At 46.5% G+C, this 15,619-nt stretch overlaps 1 long non-coding RNA gene across 1 annotated transcript; it reads right to left on the bottom strand.

Moving 5' to 3' along the window:
* Positions 1–12,821: 12,821 nt before the first annotated feature.
* Positions 12,822–14,908, bottom strand: LOC308058114. The gene is made up of 3 exons (XR_013925665.1): positions 14,880–14,908; positions 14,269–14,332; positions 12,822–13,381 (listed from the first exon to the last, which is right to left on the bottom strand). It is a non-coding gene; the product is annotated as an uncharacterized lncRNA (long non-coding RNA).
* Between the last annotated feature and the right edge of the window lie 711 nt (positions 14,909–15,619).

Genomic DNA, 15,619 nt, shown 5'->3' on the forward strand with positions numbered 1-15,619 from the left:
GCTTTCTGACTCTGTCGTTGCAGGTGCTGACTGATTTTCACCGGCTGAACCGCTGTGACTCCTGGGCCCTCGCAGCTGGTGTTGACAATAAAAGAATCTTTTCCCTCTCCTGACTGTGTCTGCCATCGTGTCTTCCGGAGTGGGGAGCTCTTGTGCTGGGAAGGACCCTGGGAAGGGGAGGAGTTTGGGATCATCCCTTGCCCCAGCACCCTTTCCAGCGGGCATCGGGGCTGAGTTGAGGGGCTTTAGGAGGAAAAGCAAAGCACAGAGCCACACGGGAGGGTGGGGTTGGAAGGGACCCATGGAGGTCCTCTGGGCAAAGCCCTCTGCTCCAGCACGCTCACCTACAGCAGGTTGCAGAGGACTGTGTGCCCTTGGCCTTTGAAGATCTGCAAGGACAGAGAGCCCACAACCTCCTTGGACAACCTTTGCCAGCATGGGACCACCCTGAGAGGGAACATTTGCCATTTCAATCTCTTCTTTCACTGTACACATTCCAGAACAGCCATGACATGACCAGCTCAGGCTTGAAACCAAGTGCTGTGGCCGGCCTTCAGGGCCAGCAGGGACTGGGGGCCAGAGGGGAAGTGTTTTAGGGACGGACCGTGGGGGCCGGAGGGAGGGATTTGAGGGATGGACGTTGAGGAAGGCCTCATCCCTGCCGAGATGGCTCAGGCCCAGGGCAGGGCTCTTCTCTGGATGCCACGGGGTCGACTGCAAAGGACCAGGCTGCCCCATGCAGGGAGCAGGTGCGTGCCGGGGCTGCCAGGGGCCCTGCCTGCCTGTTGCCAGCCCAGCCCCAGCTGGGGCCAGCCCTGCGCTGCAGCCCTGGGGCCGAGGCGCAAGGAGCCGGGCATTGCTGAGGGTGCTGCACCCTGACGGGCCCCGCCACCAGCTGCCGGCTGCCCTGGGCTGCCCCTCGCTCTCCCCAGCTCTGCCTGCTGCCAGTGCCGGGGTACCACCACGGGGCTTGCCCCCTGCCCACAGCTGCCCTGACCCACATCTGCAGCTGTACGTGGTGCCCACATCGCACAGCTGGGGCGGGGGTGGCAGGTCTCTCTGGTGGCAGCCTGGGACTGGGGCCAAAGCCAAGCCCATCCCTCGCTTGTGATCTTTGTCCCCAGGGAGAGCCAGTGCAGACATGTGCTGCGCTGGAGAGTGTCCCACGGGGAGGTGACGGCCGACTGCAGAGCAGCACTGAGACCCGCGCGACAGCAACAGCAGCCGGTGGCTGCAGAGCAGCCCAGGGGAGCTGGTTCCCTCGACGGGCCCCAAAGCAGCCTTCCTCAGCCCCAGCTTTTGGTGACATGTGGAGCAGCGCAGGGATGTCTCTCAGGCTTCCAGGCCTGAGGAGGCTTTCCTCCCCAGGGGCACTGTTAGAAATCCTGCTCCCAGGATTAAAGCACCCCTCCCCCCCATGGATCCGAGGCTGTGTATCCAGCCCCCTGGAGCTGGGTACAGGTGCCCTGAGCAGTCTCTCAGGGAGGATGGGGCCACCTGCCTGGTGGCTCTGACACAGAAATGATGAGCTGAAGCCCTGTGATGGTGGCTGGCCGGCTCAAAGCCTCCGAGTGCCTCAGCCTCTGTCCCCAGGAGCGTTTATCCCAGGCCCTGTTTCAGGGTGTGAAGATGGGTGCCAGTAATGTTCTGGTGCCTCCATCTGGCTTCCACTTCAAGGTTGTGATGCCTGAGGTCAGGGTCCCCCTGAAGGCCCTGGCAGAGATCTTCAGGGACTTTGCGTTCCATTTTGTGTTGCCTTAGGGCTACAATGTGCTGTGGTTTGGGGGCAACAAGGTTATGGTATGCCAGAGGTCAGGCGAGTTAGTGTCAAAGTGTGTTACTGTTATGGACAGAACCTGTGTTTGTTGTCCCTGTGTTCCTGGGGTTATGGCATTTTTATCATGTGTTCTGTGTGGTTGTTTTTTTTTGTGGAGAGTGCCTTTTTTCAGCTATTTTGCCTTTGTGGGGTTTTCATGGGGGCCTTTGGTTTGTGTACGATGTTTCTTCTGGTTGTTTTTCTGCTGGGCTGGTGGATGGTGGTGTTTTTTTCTGTCTTGAAACCATCGTTACAGGCCTAATATATCTCCTGCAGGTCAGGCAGTGTCACTTCTGGCGTGGTCTGACTCATTTCTGGTGAGTTGGTAGGTAGGTATGGAGGACTTGTGGTCCCTCCATGGAGGATGACTGCTAGAGGACTAAGAGGCAGATCTGTGGAGGGGTGAGAGGACTGCTGGCCCGTAAGTAGTGACTGTCAGAGGACTAAGTGTACTTGAATTTACGTGGGCTTCCAAATTCATGGTTGTTTCTCCTGCCTTGCGGAAGAGCCATGGGAAGTCACCAGCCACACGGAAGGATAAAGGGTTTCCCACGGCTACGTGGCTTTTTGGGTTTTGCTTTTGAATAAGAAAGTCCTGTCTCTACATGAGTAGAACTATAAACGGTCAATTTTGCCAACTTTAGAAAGCAAGGAGCAGCACTTTTGTGCTGTGCCTCACATGGCGGCCAGGGCATGGTGAGAAACAGCAAGTGAGTTTCTTCCTGGAACCTTCTCCAGGGGAGCAGTGCTGCACTTGTCAAGGTGAGGGGTTTTTTGGCTCTATGCGATTGCAAATGTGAGGGGTTAATTTTCAGAACACAGATACTAGGGAGCAGAACATTTGTGCTGTGCCTCACATGGCTGCAAGGACAGAGTGAGAAACAGCAAGAGAATTCCTGCCTGGCACCTTCTGCAGGGGAATAGTGCTGCACTTTCACAAAGTGAGCTCTGGTTCAGCATGAGTGCACAAGGTTTTGGTCAATTTTCTCACCACAGGAAGCAGGAAGCAGCACTTTTGTGCTGTGCCTCACATGGGTGCCAGGGCAGGGTGAGAAGCAGCAAGAGAATTCGTTTCTGGAACCTTCTCCAGGGGAGCTGTGTTGCACTTTCTTAAGAGATACTTTTTCTTTTAGCTCTGCATGAGTGCACAAGGTTTGTGTCAATGTTCTCAGCACAGAAAGCAGGGAGAAGAAGTTTGGTGCTCTTCCTCACATGGCTTCCAGGGCAGGGTGAGAACAACAAGAGAATTTTTTCCTGGTACCTTCTTTATGGGAGGAGTGCTGTACTTTCCCAAAGTGACTTTTTTGGGCTCTTAACGACTGCAACGCAGAAGGATTAATTTTGCTCACCACGGAAAGCAGGGAGCAGAACTTTTGTGCTGTGCCTGACATGGCTGCCAGGGCAGGGTGAGAAGAAGCCAGAGAATTCGTTCCTGGAACCTTCTCCAGGGGAGCACTGCTGCACTTTGCCAAGGTGAGTTTTTTGGGCTGTGCATTATTGCCAAGGAAAAGAGGTCCGTTTTCTGACCACAGAAAGCAGGGAGCAGAACTTTTCTGCTGTGCCTGACACGGCTGCCAGGGCAGGGTGAGAAGCAGCAATAAAATTCCTTCTGGAACCCTCTCCAGGGGAGCAGCCCTGCACTTTCCCAGGCCATGTTTTTTGGTTCTGTATGAGTTCAAAAGTGCTGTGTCAATTTTCTCACCAGAGAAAGCAGGGAGCAGAACTCTTGTGCTGTGCCTCACATGGCTACCATGCACGGTGGGAAGCAGCGAGAGAATTCCTTCCTGGTACCTTCTCCAGGGGAATTTCCCAGTTCCCGAGAGACTCCTGGCACTGGCTGCAAGGGGGCTCCCAGCCGAAGGGTGGGCCTGGGTGTTGTTGGGGTGGGAATTGGTGATGTCTCCTTTCCTTAGTCACGTTAACACTTTGGGATAACAAATGGATGCTTCGCTCCTATTGCTCTTTTTTCATATCGCTCACAGTAACTGCTACTGGTTCCTTTTATCATATTGCATGCTATTTTCTTTTATTGCAATATAAGAAACTGCATTTGATATATTCCATTATTTGATATACTTGATAGATTTGATTATATTTGATGTGGAGTTCAGCTTTGCTGTGTATCCAGTCAGCCAGCAAAACATAATTCGGCGTAGTCGGCAGCGTACGAAGTAAAACTCTCTCTATTTAGGAAAAAAAAAATGTTCCTCGACTTGCTATTGTCAGGTGGGAACCATTGCCTTATGGTGTTTGGGCCAGAGTGGTCTGGTGGTGCTGGGCAGTTGGGCCATGCCAGGGACAGAGGGACGGGGGCAGGGGAGGGGGCGGGGGGAAGGGGTTTAGGGAGGGACGGGTGGGAATCGATGAAGGTGTTTAGGGATGGAGCGGGGTGTGTGGGGGTGGGGGGTGGGGCAAGGATGTGTGTTTGTGGGAGTGGGTGTATGGGGGTGGGGGAGGTTTGAGGAGGCAGGTGTGTGTGTATTGGTAAACCTGGGTATGGGGGTGGGGGAGGGGGGGGTGGGGGGGTGTGGAGGGTGTGTGTGTTATTTAGAGAACAGAGTGGGGAGCCTGGGGGAAGGGTTTTAGGGACGGACGGGAGGTTTGATGAAGGCCTTTAGGGAAGGACCGGGGAGCTGGGGGAAGGATTTTAGGGACGGACCGAGGGTGGGGGAGGGCTGCACCAGGGTCTGGGGGAACAGGTTTTAGGGCCAGGGCGGGGAGGTGGAGGTGAGGGGTGATTTCAGGAACAGCCTGGGGTGGAGGAGGGTGTCAAGGGAAGTCTTTCAGGGTTGTTTGGGGGGAAGGATTTTAGGGACGGATGTGGTGTCTGGCGGGACGTTTGATGCCACTGTATAGATTCCACTGTATATACATTTATGTCCAGGGATTCTGCTAAGGGGAAGCTGCTGGCTCGGCAAAGGGACAAGATGTCTGAGCTCCCCAGTTGCCACGCTCTGATTTGGTGTGTAGCTCTACGTTAAACACACCTGCGCACAAAGGTTAGGCCAAGCTGACTCTCTAAAGCTGTTAGAAGTGACGAAGTAAGGGACCTCTCATCCAGGGAGTCAGCCTTGGGAAGGATGGGGAAGAAAGAATGGGTGGGGAAAAGATCTGCGTTCTCTTCGGTGATGCAGAAAGAGCCTCTGGGTGAGGACCTTGTGGTCGCAGGAGGAGACAAGCCGATAGAGTGCTGCGATCCGCAGAATGTTGGTTGGAATTCGGACAAAGGTAATTGTTGTGGGGGAGATCGTGACCTCTGACTCAGATAGCCCCCCGAGAGAGGGCAAGGCCCCACCTGGGGAGCACGGGGAGCTAGTAAAAAACCTCAGCGGTGCTGTCTGAGGGTGTGTGCTCGTTTGCATTAAAGCAAGCAACTTGTAACCCATCCCGTGCCTGACTGAAAATGCATGTGTAATGCGCTATGAGTGTGCAAGTGGTCTGCTGTCCATAGTGCGTACCCTCGAGGAACTGGGTGAGCACGCTCAGAGGAAACATTCCCCCGTGCTCCCAGCACTGCCATAAAGAATGCCGGCCTTCTGAAACTTGCAAGCAAGTCTTAGAGGGTTTTTCTCCCTGACCGACTTTATGGTATCATTCCCACCATACTGGAGAGAGCAAATCTTTTTCTCTTTGGTGGTGAAAGCAGCTTGGGTAGCGTCACTGAAGTGCAGCACTATTTTAACCTCAGGTCTAAAGTGCCACCGGTCCTATCGTGGAATACATCCTTCCTCAGGCTTTCACCAAAAGGAAAGGATGCATCAAACCCACCCCACAAACATGTCCTGCACTTTTTTTATCTTTCCTGGAACGTGGGGACATGACCCTGCTGGGCCATCAGTGCCACCTGCCTGGGAGCCAAGATGGTGCCTTTACATTTCAGGCTAAGGACTTACCTTCTTTTTTTCCTTTTCAGCGACTTTAGAGCCATCCTTAGGGAGGCTGGTTAAGCTGGTTTACTGCACAGCTGGTCGCCAGTGGAGGGAAACGGTAAGCTCCACTATTGCCTTTGGTGTTTACTTGTTACCTTGTCGCTCGTTTGAGTGATCTTACCATGCCCCGGCAAGCAGAAGCTATCACACCACTTTAGGCCTTGGTCTAATAGTCATGCAAAGCAATACTGAAAGTCATTCGGAGATCTGGAACAGGCCCCAATGTGCATTTTATAAAAGTGCATCTTGGCTGCTCTTTATCTTTGTATGGTTTTTTTTCCCATTTCTCCAGACTGTTGAAGCTCTGAAAGGTGCCAATGAGCTGCTCTCCCTCAGTTTGCTCCTTTGCCTTTGGGGAGTGCGTTTCATGTTTTCTTCATGGCTTTGCAGAGGAGGAAATCCATGAATACACCACCTTGTTTTTTTCACCTAAGCTAATTTCAGAAACTGCCTCCTTTAACTTAGACATGAAACTCTTCTTAACCTCTTTGTGCCCTTGTAGAAAAGCAGGGTGGGGTGGGGGGTGGGGGATGGGGGTGTCTTCAGGAAGTGCCCGCAAAAGAGCCTTTAGGAGACCCTGTCCCTTGACTCACATGTGGGGTAGTGAAGAGTCTGAGAAAGTCACGGGTGTTTTGGTGTTCACCAAAGCAGGTTTTCCTTTTGGTTTTTTTTTTTCTTATTTTCTTTTTTAACTTATGTAGCTTATGTCACCAGGTAGTGACAGCCCGGGGGTGACAGGAGGGGACAGCAGGCAATGGCAGCCTGGGGGGTGACAGGAGGGGACAGCAGGCAGTGGCAGCCTGGGGGGTGACAGGAGGGGACAGCAGGCCATGACAGCCTGGGGGTGACAGGAGGGGACAGCAGACCGTGACAGCCTGGCGGTGACAGGACCTCAGGCGCCAGATCATGGGCCACGAGAGGCTGAAGGCGACTCACTGCGACCTGCAGGTCACCAGCGCCCAGACCATGGAAGGTGCGTGGGGGCGGCGGGCGCGGGACCGGGGACCGACCGGCTGGCAGCGGCGCAGGCGGCCAGTGAGGCGGTTGGGCCACGGCCGGCAGCGGTGACTTGTGCTGGGGCCTCAGAGCTGCTCTTCCGTGGTTGTGCGCTGGCAGCTGGCGTCAGGGCTGTGTGCGCAGCCAGGCATAGCAGCGTACGGGGTCGATGGGCGACACCGCGCGTGGAAGAGGTTTGGTTTCTGGGAACCCTTCTAGGTAAAACGATAAGGAAATGTGGGACAATGCCTTGTAATCACAAACCTGCCAGATTTCTTTGAAAGCCGGCAGAGAAGGCTGAACGTGATAGAAAAGGAGTGGATGGCTAATTTGAAGGGGAAAAAAGTGGGTTTGGTGACTGAAATTTGTCTTCAGCTACTTTTACTCCACCGCATTGGAAAAGTGGTGCTTGGCTGTTGCAGAAACTGCTCAGTAGCAACGTTTGGGATCAAGAGTGTATATGTGAGTGAGAATGTATGCAGACCCTGGAAAGCCATCTTGTAGACGAGCGTTCTGTCTAAAGTATACTTGGCATTTCTTGCCAATACAGCTTCTTTGCTACACCAAAGACATTTTCATTCAGATGCTATTGGGCATCATTTCTTCTTTTCTTTCAAACGGTGCATTTTTTTCCTCGTACTGCGTGTTAAACGGTGTCAGGGCAATACTGAAGTTTTATGGCAGATCACTTATGGTGAATATACCTAAAAATGTTCTTTGAGAAGCCCTAAGTTCTTTTGAATCTCAGAAATGGTGCTTGATTCTCAGAGACGGTAATGGTTTTGTATTACTTAGTGTGCTGTTTCAGTTTGGTAATCTACCATCTGGCAAAGCTTGCATGTGATTAAAGACTTTGGGATATGACAGAAATAAAAAGACTTGGAAACCGTCTCCATTCCTTAAACATTCAAATTTTACCGGGTGTTTTGTTTTGTTTTTTTCTTTTTTTCCTGTGGTTCTGTGACATTCTCTCAACAGTCTTTTCTTTACAATGTGTACTCATAGGTTTTTTCCCTCTTCCTGTTTGTTGTATTAAAACTTAAACAGAATGACATGCCTGCTGTGGTAACTGTAACTTTGGCCCCAGCCTTTCCAGTGGTTGGACCTAAACACGCTGTTTACCTACAGATAGGTAAAGTATGTTCAGGAGAGTATCTGTGAGGAGACTTAACAGCACGGTGTTAGGGGTCTTGGGGGTGTTACGGGGTCGCGTGTCATACGGCGGTAGAGATAGACATGCAGGTAGAGGCAGATGTACAGGTTGTGACACAGATACTTACTGGAACTTCTGTAAGGGTGTCTTCCCTGTGGAAATGCAAAAATCCCCCAGTGGTTGTCAGAGCAAAGCTAAGGAATACATTTCAGTGTCATACACGTGTCTGCCAGATTTTGGGGTTTTATACATAACCGTGAATTTCCGTTTTTGTTGAACAGCATCTGCGTGCCTAAAGTCACCTTCAGAAGATGAAGGAAAGAACTCGGCCAGGATGTTCTGCCTAAAGGGGGTTCTTGGAGATCTTCCCTGTGGAGATACGGTCGTGGGTTTTATAACTTGGTGCAGGAGTCCTGACTAAATGGTGACATGATCTTGGAAAGACCCTTCAGTGAACCTTGAGTGAAGATGGCCAACTTGTTCAGATTTTTCCGAGCCCCGTGATCACGGAAATCTCGTAATAGAAGCAATGCTAATAGAAGCTGAAAGTAAACAGGATTTTAAACATCACTGGGGGGAAAAAAAAAGAGATGGTGGACTCTTTTTGAAGATGGTGGGAAGGCAAAATGGATGGTTGGGATGTGTTTGAAAAGGTGGGAGGCGGGGTGGGGGTGTCCTCTTCCGTGCTCGCTATTATAGAGACATGTTCTAGGGTTTTGTAAGCTAACAGGAGCCAAAGCAATGAAAGTTAGATCAGGAAAGAACCTCATGCTTTAGCAGACACTGCTTTAGTGACTTTAGAGACCATTTTGCTGTTGGCATTGAAACGATTCCAAAAAAATGGAAAAGATTTTGCTGCTTGTGTTTGACTATCAGACCTGAAGATTTCTGGAAAGGTACCGTGAGATGATGAAAGCATGACGCTGTGTGTAAAATGTTGCTTTTCTATCTGTAAAGGGATTCCCTGAAGTGCTACGTCACGACATGTTAATATCACTCTTACAAACTGACTGATGCTTTCTCTGTATTGATGTTGTTTCCAGAATACACAGATGATAATGCCCTGATTCCGGGGAACTCATCGGTAACTGTTAGGGGAGTCCCTGTTAGAGGAGTTAAAGCTACCGGCAAAACAGACCTTGGGTAAGTAGCCATAACGCGTTGTGTTCTTTGGGAGGGGTTTCAGTGTGTTCACCTTCTTTGTGGCTGTTGGTTTACGGAGGCATTCCGGTTGTATCTTTCTTGTTAAAGCTGCTGTTAACTTTTGTTGTGACAGGGCAGATTTGAAGGTATCTGTCCCAAAGCAGACTTGGATTTTTCAGCCCGCTGGGACGTGGCATTCAAGCTCCAACAGTGGTAACTGTTGAGATGTTTGAATTGGGTTTGTTCTTGGGCTTGGTTTTTCTGAGAGTCAAGTTCTCCATCCTGTTTCCTCTATGCAGAGAGATCCCTTATTGTATGCTTTTGCTTGTATTGCTTTTAGAGTAAACGGAGAGACACATTGCAGTGTGAACTGGTGATTTGTTCCCATCTGCCAGCAGTCCGAGTCTCCGTGTTTGACTGCTTCCTTTGTTTGGGGGAGGGGGGCAGGGTATTCTTACACCCCAAAGGGGGGGGTGTGTGTGGGCTGCATACTGTCTCCAGAGGAAAGACTGAGAGTGGCCAGCTGGCAAACCGTGCAAACAAGAAGTTTCATTCTTAAGTGCTTCCTATTAGATTCCTAAAGACAATGTCTATGTCGGGCAAGAGAAAAAGAACAACATCCTAAAGCATATTGCCTTTTGTGCCAGGACGGTGAAGGAACAGTTGATCTTTTCCAAACCTGAAGCTCAGAAAGCAGTTGAGCACTTTCCCAAATGTTAGTAGTTACCTTTCTAAGTCTGATTTCACCCTAAGCTGCTCTCTGTGCTCCAGGTATTACTGCTGTATTCCTCAGATTTATGGAGGACAGAGAATCTGATTACAATTGCAGATACTCAAATGTAAGCCTGACTACAGCATTGTCGCTGTCATCGATGTATTCGTACAGTCCAGTTCTGTATCAGCTGCATCAGCATGGTTTGAATGGTCATGTTTTCAAGGCTTCTTCAAGACAGACCTCTCCTCCACCGTTAGTAGATATTATTGACTTGTGGTTTTGCCGTGTCTTTCTAATGTTAGTTCTCAATAAATAGAGTGTACTGGCGCGTTACAGCGTGTCTCAAACAAACAGTACAGCAGCATCCTAGTACCCATGAAGCATCTGCAAGCAAAACCCCCTGAATTTATGTGGCTCCCCTGTAAGCTTTGGGCATATTACTGCAGTAGGTGTTGCAGTGCTTTCAGGCGCTACCAAGACTTTCTGGATGCCACAGCACTGTGCTTCTAAACATGGCCTGGTTTGGGGGGTTAATTTAGATGGGGATGCTTAGTGCTGTCTTGTCAATATAGCCTCCATTTCTGGTTGGGTGGCACCCTCTCCTGGTGTTGGAATGCTGCCCTAAAATGAGAGGCTAGGTGCCACTAGCATCAAAGATCCAAGAAATAGCTGCACGTGGGGGTAAGGGATGAATGCCGCTGCTCTCCTAAAGTTGCCAATGGATCGGGCAGGTTAGCTTTCTATTCCTTCAGCTGGAAACCTTGTGGAAACAACTGGTAGAGTCGTTAGTGTTTGGGAATGATGAACGCATGGTGTCACGGTGGAGAGGCCTTCAGAAATGCGTTAGTCACCTTGTAGTATCTTCCTCAAGGCAAGTGGATGGAGAAACCATGGTGCGGTAATCTAAAGCACTTCCTCATGTTCAGGAGGTACGTGGCTGTACTTGCGAGCCTGGTGGTGGTGTAGCAGTGGCAGGAAGAATGAGCCTTTCTATTTGTGCAGGACCTGCACAGCAGCCTTTGGGTTGCCTCTGCTCGTGGGACGCTTTGGATGATGTATGAATTGTTTGTTAACTGATGGACGGTTGCATGTTTGATTCATGAGTAGCATGCAGGTACAGACCAATGAGTATGTGGAATCTCAGCAAGGGCTTGTGTGTCATAAGTGTTTCCTAAAATATTGTAGCATGTTCAAGATGATCCTAAAGCAAATTCTGGTAATCCAGGCTTTTTTTCTTATTTTTTTAACACAGGCCTCCTCGACCACAGAAAATCCTTGGAACTGCTTTCAGGTGATGTTTCTACTGCTATTGGTAGTCACTTTAGGCTAGAGGATGGTAGGTACCTGAACACAGTGCTTGGGCTTCCACAAAGAAACACTTTTCTACAGACAACTGTTCTTGTTTTGTCAGGGGAGTGTAGAAACCAAGGTGCTCTATCTGGTACCTGTTTGTGATAGTGGGGCTATACAGATTGCCTGAAGGTGCCTTCACATTTGGATGGCTGACTATTTAAGAACAGAAAACTGTAGCACAGTCTTCATAGTTTTGAGACTTAGAGAGCAGAAAGAAAATATGTGAGAGCTTCTTCTTGCACTGCTGTATTCTGTATCTTAGAGTAATTGGGGACAAAGAAGGAATGGGATTTGGGGTTTTATTTCAGTTGCACTGAATGTACCAGGAGAGCACACTTTAAGTATAGAAATAAATTTCCATATTCATAAGACTATCAGAACACAGTGTTTTGGTGTTCAGGTTTTATAAACTGTTTTCACGGCTTTATGTTGGTTACGAGTGCTTTATTTTAAGTTCTGATCATCTTTTTTTCTTCTTCTAGAAGTCAAACTGAGCCAGCGAGTAGAACATCAAAAGAGGTATGTAAAGACACAAGCTGAAACTTTTTTCTACATGCTGCACCTAAGTCTAAGAAATGTAGCCTTGTACTAATTCTTTTATATATATAAAATAGAAATGTTTTATATATAATATTTGTAAGATATATATATATAGAAACATATTTTCCAGTGAAACACAGTGTATGCCGTAAATCCAATGTATTTGATTCAGCATAGTGAAAACTGAGCAATGCCAACATTTGCGCGGTTCTAATGTGAATAATGGTATTTGTGCCTAGTAAGGCATTGCATTTCGTACTGACTAGGCTAGAATATTTCTTGTATGACTGTGTGTTGTACAGATAATGTAGGCTCATTTTTAGAGCTTGCAGGTTCAAGGTTTGCACCACTGAACTTGGTGCCACTCTTCAGTACACCACCACTGTGAATTTACATTTGGAAAAGGGGCAGCATTTTTCTTCAGTTCAGAAAACACTGCCGTTCTGCTGCTAAGACATGAATAAGTAACTCGAGGAGATACTTGACTGGTAATGGCCTAGATCTCCATTTGGCCCTTGGGTGGAATGCTACGTGCAACGATGCATTTCAAAATAGCCCTCATAGTACAAACATTACTTTGCGGTGGTGTTTGGTTTTCATCTGTAAGTATAACTGCTTTTTCTTCACTCGAATGGTGTGATGCATTACACGAGCTCTAGGTCACGGGATCTGATCACTTTGTAAGCTCTTAGGATAACTTCATCTAGAAATTCATGAACTTGGGGTCTAATGAAAGTAAATGAAAGACAGCACAAAAACTATACTGCGTTCATGAACCATACCTGTGTGCATTTAGAAAATGTTGAGCTATTAACTGATTAATTTATAAACTGCACTGACAATGTTTCCTGTAGTGACACTTCCTTCTCAAATGAAAGGAAATATTTTTTTTAGATCCTTTTGAGCTGAAAATGGACAGCTTCCTTGACCCTCCGTCTTTTAAGCAGTTGTGAGCATTTGACCAGGGTCCCCCTCTGAGGTATCCTGAGCGATAGATTGATCTCAAGAGGGGTTGGTTACTTTAGTTTCTTCTCATTAACAACGCAGGCATACTTCAGCCCTTTAAGGTTTGTACTTTGTTCTGAACAAATCCAAATTCCACTGGCTTGGAGGTGGCTCTTTAAGTGGCACTCAGAGGATATAGTGCGGGCTTTCATACAGCAGTAGGCGTGTATGTAGAACTTGAATATGTGTTTAATTTTTCTGAATAGATTGGCGACTCTTCCGCACCTCTTTCTCTGGCCCAGCTTATTAAGGTATGTTTAGATGTACTTTCTTGTGAAATAGTGGTTTTAAACCTTACACTGTGCTCTCTAGCTGGATAACTGCTGTAATATGAGCAAAACATTAGTTGTTAATAACTCAGAGTGTTTCTCCTAACTTTAAAATGTGCGTATACTTTGATACTATCCTGTAGAGAGTAGTTCCCAGCTTGGGAAGATGGAAGGGGAGCACCTTATTGGCCTCAGTGTAATGCTGCAGTATTACTCATCCGCAAGACACAAAGAAGCAGCACTTCAGAAGCTGTTTACCATTTTTCATACGACCCGTTAATTCTTCATTGGAAACTAACACAAATTTTACAGAAGAATTTAATTGGCTGTAAGTTATGGACATTGCTGGGGCCTTTGCAACAGCCAGAACAGACGTGTTTCTGGAACATGGACAATTGCATGGCTGTTTTTGAATTTCTAGTCATTACCTAGCCCTATGGTAGGTATGACCTAACCCTAAGTCTGAATTTTAAGACATAACCTTAAGACTTCACCCTATGACGTATCCCTATGCCTTAAGCCTAAGACCTATCTCTAAGACTTATGACTCAACCTTAAGATTTAACCCTGAGAGTTAACCCTAAGACTTAAGCTTAAGATTTAATGTTGGGCCTTAACCTTAAGACTTAAATTTAAAAGTTAATATTAAGACTTACACCCTAAGACTTAAACTTAAGACTTAAACTTAAGACTTAAATCCTAAGATTAACCCTGAGACTGAACCCTGAGACTTAAATCTCAGACTTAACCTTAATACTTCACCCTAAGACTTAAACTTCAGATTTAACATTAAGATTGAACCATTAGACTTAAGATTAAGTTTTAACCTTAAGACTTAACCTTAAGTCTCAACCCTTAGACTTAACCGTGAGACTTATCCATAAGACTTATCCCTAAGATTTAAAACTGAGACTTAAACCTAAGATTTAACCTTAAGACGTAACCCTAGAACGTAGCCCTGAGACTTATCCTTGAGACTTAATCCTGAGACTTAGCCCTATGACTTATCCCCAAGACATACTTCTAAGGCTTAACCTTAAGGCTCAACCTTAAGAGTTAACATTAAGACTTAACCCTGAGATTTAACCATAAGACTCAACTTTAAAACAAAACCTTAAGATTTAAACTTAAGACATAACCCTGAGACTTATCCTTGAGACTTAACCTTGAGACTTAATCCTGAGACTTAGCCATATGACTTATCCCCAAGACATACTTCTAAGGCTTAAACCTAAATACATACTTCTAAGGCTTAACCCTAAGACTTAACCTTAAGAGTTAACATTAAGACTTAACCCTGAGATTTAACCATAAGACTCAACTTTAAAACAAAACCTTAAGATTTAAACCTAAGACATAACCCTGAGACTTATCCTTGAGACTTAACCCTGAGACTTAACCCTAAGACTTATCCTCAAGACTTAACACTTCAGACTTAACCCTAAGACTTAAAGTTAAGATTTAACCCTAAGACTCAGTCTATAAGATGTAAACTTAAGACTTAACCTGAAGACTTAAATTTAAGACTTAACATTAAGACTTAACTCTAGACTTTACCCTAAGACATAATCCTGAGACTTAACCCTGAGACTTAATCCTAAGACTTAACCTAAAGTTTAACTTTAAAACTTAACCCTAAGACCAAACCCTAAGACACAACCAGACGACTTAACCCTGAGACTTAACCTTGAGACTTTACCGTGAGATTTAACCCTGGGATTTAACCCTAAGTCTTAATGCTCAGACTTAACTTTAAAATGTACCATTAAGACTTAACCTCAAGACTTAACCTTAAGACTTAACCTTAAAACGTATACTTAAGATTTACACTAAAAACTTAACCCTAAGACTTAACCTGTAAGACTTAACCTTATGACTTAAACTTAAGGCTCAACTTTAAGACTTAACTTAAAGACTTAACCCTGAGAATTAACCCTAAGACATAACCTTAAAACTTAACCCTAAGTCATAACCCTAAGACTTAAATTTTAAGACTTAACCCAAAGAGTTATCCCTAAGACTTATCCCCAAGACTTAACTCTAAGGGTTAACCCTAAGACTTAAACTTAAGCATTAAACTATAGACTTAACCCTAAGACTCAATCCGTAAGAGTTAACATTAAGACTTAACCCTAAGACTAATCCTTAAGACTTAACATTAAGCATTGACTTAACCTTTAAGACTTAACCATAAGACTGAACCTTAAAGACACAACCTTACGAATTAACCCTGAGACTTAACCTTGAGACATAACCCTGAGATTTAACCCTAAGACTTAATGGTAAGATTAACTTTAAGATGTACCATTAAGACTTAACCCCAAGACTTAACCTTAAGACTTAACCTTAAAACTTAACCTTAACATTTACACTAAAGACTTAACCTTAAGACTTAAGCCTATGACTTAAACTTAAGGTTAAACCTTAAGACTTAACCCTGAGAATTAACCCTGGCATAACCATAAGAGTTAACCCTATGTCGTAACCCTAAGACTTAAACGTAAGAAATAATCCTAAGACTTAACCCGAAAACTCAACCTTAAGACTCAACCCTGAGACTTAACCCTAATATTTTACCTTAAGACTTCACCATAAAAATTAACCCTAAGACTGAACCCTAAGATTTAACCTTAAGACTTAACATTAAGACTGAACCTTAAGACACAACCTTACGACTTAACCCAAGACTTATGCCCAAGA

The sequence above is a fragment of the Falco punctatus genome, assembly GCF_963210335.1.
Source record: "Falco punctatus genome assembly, contig: scaffold_54, whole genome shotgun sequence".
Classification (NCBI taxonomy): Eukaryota; Metazoa; Chordata; class Aves; order Falconiformes; family Falconidae; genus Falco; species Falco punctatus.